Source organism: Palaemon carinicauda, chromosome 7, assembly GCF_036898095.1.
Source record: "Palaemon carinicauda isolate YSFRI2023 chromosome 7, ASM3689809v2, whole genome shotgun sequence".
Taxonomy (NCBI): Eukaryota; Metazoa; Arthropoda; class Malacostraca; order Decapoda; family Palaemonidae; genus Palaemon; species Palaemon carinicauda.
The window spans coordinates 101,439,619-101,445,618 of record NC_090731.1 but is presented as its reverse complement, the minus strand read 5'-3'; the positions used below and the strand labels follow the sequence as shown (position 1 = coordinate 101,445,618).

Below are 6,000 nucleotides of genomic sequence, written 5' to 3'. Positions count from 1 at the left end.
ATAACGCTGAAGAAAGACCAGTGCCAAAACAAGGAAAGGACAAACCAGAATTTATCATCAGAGAATGATACACGAAAGTGTGCTAAGAAGCAAAAAGCAATTTAACCTTGTATTGTAAATGCATTATACTTAACATACAAAATTCTCTTCATCCACATTACATGTAGCTAAAGTTAACGTAAATGGACTTAATACTTTGAATAAGCAAATTAAAATAATAACCCTTTAAAGTTCATCCTAGGTTTTATGGGAAACTTTAAAAATTCCTTTTAGTATGTTGTAGTATTAGTAAATACAAGACCTTTTTACTCCTGTGTACTTTAACAAACAAAAAAAATCCAACTTAGCTAAATAATTGCATGCCATAAAGTATCCCATATGGGGGCCTTGGGCGAGTTTAAGTGGACCACGCTCATCCCATATGGGATCTGTTGGACCTTAATAACACATATTTTGAAGTTTCTACTAATGTTGATTCGCCCACAAATCATAAGATTATTATTGAAAAAAGGTTTTTTATAGTTCCAATGTATAACAGAAACACGTATATTGCTTAACAAATTAATTAAAAAAGAAATACATTATAAATACAAGAAAATACAATATAAAATAAATACAAAAGTACTATTAAAATACGAAAATACTATGAAAATGCACAAAATATATTGAACCCTACTCATAATTGAAAAAATAGAAACATTATAAAACTTACTTAAAAATCTAGTGAAAAAGAGGAAAAATATTACTTAGAAATCTTATGGAACATAGCTAAACAATTTCGACTTTCAGTGAGGCAAAGGGCCACTTTGCACTCCTCACCCATCCAGCGGGATCTGAGGATGTGGCCTGCAGTGGAACAGAACTTCCAGGTCTGCCTCATGGTGACATGCTTTGGCATGTGTAGGGTAGTGGCATCCTAGCGTGACTCTACACTTGGCACAACTGCCCGTTGGTCCCTTTTTGGCAAAGTGACATCCCTGGTGCCAAGAGAATTCCTAGTGATCTTGAAGTTCAATATCTTGAAACTTCTCAGCCAATTTCATATATCCAGTCGGAAATCCTTGAGGGGCTTTGGGTTCTCCAGCAAAGCCAAGCACTCCCTCTTGTACAAAATCCAAGCGTTACAGATGATCAGGTCCAGGAGGTAAGCAAAGAGCCTCATGTAGTACCTCTTTGCTTTGAAGAGGGTCTTGTAGAGGTGTGTCAACATGTCACTTTTGTCGATGCCACCCATGCAGTTGTTGTACATCTGGATGGCATATGAAGAGACGTAGTCCAGTGTGCCCCCTTTGCGTCGTCTTCTTGCTCATTTCCTTCACAGACTTCAGGGGAGGATGTCCAACTTGGTTTTTCCTGGCAGTTCCCACATACCGGCATCCATACTCCGATCTCAGGTACTTGGCCAACCCTATACAGGTGAAGTAGTTGTCTGCATACACTACTGCGTGACTGAGGTCCTTGATTTTCTTGATAAGGGAGACAACAAACTTGGAAGTAGCATACATGGCTTTCTCCTCTTCAGACCGCACAGTAGGGTGGCTCACAAAGGTTGTCTCCCCTTGGTACATAAGAATATCATGCACAAATCCATCCACGCTGGAGCGGCAGAACAACTTGTAGCCCCACTTGTCAAGCATCCTGGCTACATACTGGCGAAGGTTACCAGCCCTTGTGCACTTGTAGGCGACCATCACTTCATCATTGGAATAGATAGGATTCTCAGGAACTTTCAGGAACTCTCTGGTGATCTTGCTGAAGGGGACTCTCACCTTGACGAACCGATCTTGGGAGCCTGTTGCCTGGTCATTGTCGTTGAAGTGAGGTGATGATCGAATGGCCTTGAAGCGGTTCCTGGACATTAAGTCTGCAAACTGAGGAATCCTGGTCTTCACGGCCCAGAAGTCAACGATGCTAGGGAGAGGAACCAGGCCCATATACACGATGACACCAAGGAAAACCATGAGATCCTCTTCTGACATGTGGAAGTTGCTGCTTACATCCTTTTGTCTTGAATACAGGTTGGACTGGTAAACGATGTGTTCCCTCAATTCAATTGTGAAGAACTGTGAGATATACTCGTATGGTTCCCTCAAGAAGTCCGGCTGTGGATGAATGAAGTCGGGCAGGGGCTGGATGTCAATGTCGTTCTTCTTCCATTCATCAACACAAGGCCTCTTAGGGTTAACCTCACCTTCACCTTAACCTTCCTCTTCTACAGGCATCTCCTGAGGGACAACAACATTGACCCTGCGAGCTAAAACAAGAATAAAGTAACATTAGTGAAACAGTAAATGAATCGTGTTTGCTGGTGTGTGTGCATGCAGTGTGTTTGTTTGTGCATGCTTGTGCATGTGTATGTCAGTGAGTATGCATGTGTGTGCATGTGTATGTCAGTGAGTATGCAAGTACACAAATAAGTTTTAAAAATACCCATTGTTTACAAAAGATTTAAAGAGCAACACAATGAAAACAAATTTAAAGATCAACCATTGTAACAACGAGATTCTCAACAAATCTTTTAAAACAAATCTCTCTCTCTCTCTCTCTCTCTCTCTCTAAGGAGGTCTCATAATAACCTCTAGCGGTGGGAGGGTCAAAAGCATCCTCCTGAGTAAGGCCTTCGTCAGGAACGTACGTAGGGTCGTCGTCATCACTGTCGACGTCCAAAGGGCTCATTTCTACATCACTTCCTTCGGCATCGTTAAGGGCAACCCATGGTGTACGATCCTGAGTCTCTAATGCAGCATTGCAATGTCCATAAAAGATATGGCCAGGAAACTGTAAAAAAAAAAAAATAATAAATCATGTAATGAGAAAAAGTGTAACTTTGCCTAACAAAAACCTATCATTCAATCCCTTGTAAGGTAATAATTTATATGCACATGAGCCTAACATCTCTAAATCATCACTATTATTTCTATAGATATGGTTAAAACTATTCACACATGTCTAAAACAAGCACTAAAAAAATTGCAAAAATTATGTGCGTTGTATCCTATTGGCCGGTTGAACCGTTAAGGTTCAATAGATCCCATATGGGATGAGCGTGGTCCGCCTAAACACAACCGAGGTAGCCCACATGGGATCTATACTTTTTCCGATACGCACTACGACACGTCAGTAACACTACAGCCCTTGAAACCCACATCAAAAGGTAAGCATATTACTAGGCTTCACTATCCTACAGTCACTGTGTACTTACCATGATTACGAAGGTCGGGGGAACGTTACTATTTAATTATCAAATGTGTATGCTCCTGCTGGGAATAGTAAGAGAAAAGAAAGGGAGAATTTATGTAACACAGATATTTTATATGTCTTAAGGAACAATATAGGTATTATCATAATGGGTGGAGATTGGAATTCTATTACCTGTATGAGAGAATTTTCTAATTCTGGTAATGAACTTCTATCAAAGTCATTAGTAAACTTGAAAAGGTACTTGAAACTTATAGATGCTTGGGTTTCATTTCATCACCAGGTGGGGTATACCTATGATAGGGAGAATTATGGTTCAAGGCTGGATAGGTTATATCTAAAAGATATGCATAACCATGTGGCAGATATTCAAAATATTCTTGATAGCTGGATTGACCATAGTATTAGCTTTGAGATTAAAAGAATTTAATGTTGCCAGGGAAAGGGTACTGGAAACCAAATAGTAATATTCTAGATATAGATTTTGTAAGAGACAATTTTCTTATGACTTGGAATAATATCACGAGGAGCAAAGGCAGAGTTAGAAATATTTTGTGTTGGTGGGAATATGCGAAAGCTCAACTGAAATCATTCTTTATCACATGTTTAAAGAAAATTAACAAAGCAAAATATAGCTTGTTGAATTTAGTGAACTACCAGTTGAAAAAAAAGAAATAGGAAAAGGTGTATTAGAAAACGACAAGTTTTCGTTAGTGAACTCTTTGAAATCAAGAATGAAGAGTATTTAAGATGAGATCTGTGGAGTCAAAATTAGAGCTAAGGCGGATGATAAATCAAAGGATGAACAAGTTTCAGCGTACCTATTAGGGAGGGGGAAAAAACTCTAAATCGTATGTAAATAAGAGGGATGATGGTAGCAAAATAATAAACCCCAAAGCTATTGCTTTAAATATAAGAGGGATATTTTGAAAAGCTTTTCAAAAAAGAGAAATGTTATAAGTCTTATCAAGAACTGTTTTTTAATATTGTAGATAAAGTTATAGATTGGAGTGAGAAATGATATTTTTACATCAGAAGTGATAGTCTGAAGTATCAAAAGCATTGAAGGGGATGAAGAACGTCCCGGGAATAGACGGTCTTAATGTTGAGTTAAAAAATGTTTTTGAAGAAAATGAAAATTGATTTTGTAAGTCTAGTAAAGTTTATATTCAAATATAAGATCCTCTCTAAAATGAATAAAGGAATAATAAAGCTTACACCGAGGGAAGAAGACTTAGGATATATTACAAGCTGGAGGCCAATAATAATGCTAAATGTGGACTTTAAGATAATAAGGAAAATAATAACTAATGAATTGAAGAATGTTTTATATTTAATTACTTCCCGAGAGCAGTTTAGTTGTGTATATGATAGGTCAATTAACAACTTGAAATGCACTATGAGAGATATTATGTTATAGGCAAATGATAAGGATAAAGCTCTTGATCGTGTGGATCATGACCTTTCATGTGCTATACTGAGCAACTTTGGTTTTGACCCTAGTTTCATTCACCTGATAAAGATATATAAAAAAACGCAAAAAAATGTGGTAGGCATAAATGGTAATATATCTGATTCATTCCCTATAAATTAATCGGTAAGGCAAGGATGTCCATTATCCATGATTTTGTTTATCATCTACCAGGAAACTTTTTACAGGATGAGGAAAAGGAAGCTTGTAGACGTCATTGGGTCTGCCAAATAATTTAAAGGTTTTTGTTCTATGATATGCTGATGATTCTCTTATCATTGTTACTGGTGATAAGGGAATATTAGAATGTTTTAATATAATCTCAGACTATGAAAAGGCAAGTGGCGCAAATCTGAACAGAAATAAAACTTAAATTTTAGGCACTGGGAAATGGAGAAATAAATCCGTATGGCCAATAAATGAATGTCATTATCTTTATTATTCCTGTAAAATACTAGGTGTTTATCATAGTAAGAATCATCAAGATAGTGTTAATCTAAATTGGAGTGATCTAAAGAGTAAGATAAACAAAGTGATAGGAGTAATCTAGAGAGTAGATAAACAAAGTGATAGTTATACTTAATAATAGAAAGCTGACAGTGTCTCAGAAATGTATCATAATTAATTGTAAATTATAGCAAAAAATTGGTATGTGTCACAAGTATGTACAGTTCCACAAGATTGACCAAAATAAATTCAGAGGCATTTATTTAGATACCTATGGAATGGAAGCTGTGAACCAATTGGAAGAAATACCGTATTCCTACCAAGGCAGAAGGAGGGCTAAGAATTATGAATATTCTACATAAACTGAAAGCAATTATGTTCAGAACTTTTAGCAAGATTTCTTTGAGTAAGTGTTATGATTTTAAGAATATGTATTTCTATCGTAAAATAAAAGCTAGTGTTTTAATGGAAGCTGAAAAATAAAATATACCAACTGTACTAGTTTTATCACATCATATTAAAGTGAAATGATTGATGTTTTGAGGAACGTATATCGTTTAAAGAATTATCTTAATGTGTCTGTTAAAGAAATATGTTGGTTGCTTATGAACTGTAAAGATTATAAACCAAAGATAGAGTTATTGTATCCCCTTTTTAATTGGACACAGATTTGGAAGTATGTAAATAATAATTGCATAGATTAGAAGAGCAGAGATGCAGTTTATAGATAATTTCATGGAATACTTAATACTAAAGATAGGCTCCATATGATGAACATCTTGAATGAAGATGAAAGTCTCTTTTATGGTTATATTAAAAATGAAATGCACATATTTTATTTTTGTCCCTCGTAAAAATCGGAATGTTTTCCGATTTGGTTAAAG

General features: G+C 36.2%; 1 pseudogene; it reads right to left on the bottom strand.

Moving 5' to 3' along the window:
* Positions 1-742: 742 nt before the first annotated feature.
* LOC137644455 (piggyBac transposable element-derived protein 3-like) overlaps positions 743-6,000 on the bottom strand; it is a 39,872-nt pseudogene continuing 34,614 nt past the window's right edge.